Source organism: Amblyraja radiata, chromosome 15 (genome assembly GCF_010909765.2).
Source record: "Amblyraja radiata isolate CabotCenter1 chromosome 15, sAmbRad1.1.pri, whole genome shotgun sequence".
In the NCBI taxonomy this organism is placed as follows: domain Eukaryota; kingdom Metazoa; phylum Chordata; class Chondrichthyes; order Rajiformes; family Rajidae; genus Amblyraja; species Amblyraja radiata.
Window position 1 is genome coordinate 20,905,660 of NC_045970.1, and position 320 is coordinate 20,905,979.

The window sequence follows — 320 nt, forward strand, 5'->3', positions numbered from 1 at the left end:
GTACTTATTAATGCACCATTCAATTATTGATCAGTCAAACTCTGTCCCATGCAAGACTGATTAAGATCTTGTTTATAGGCATAACATGATAGTGAGTAAAGATCTCAGATTCAATCTTGTGGATTTCCATTGTAAGCAAATAGCCTTCACGTCATAAATGTTTAATGAATAAAAAAAGTTTAAATATGTTGAAATTTGTTATATTTATGATGTGACAATTGATTGGGTTATTAATAATAATAATAATATATTTTATTGTCATTGCACATAAGTGCAACGAGATTTGGTATGCAGCTTCCATCCGATGTCATAACTTAAAT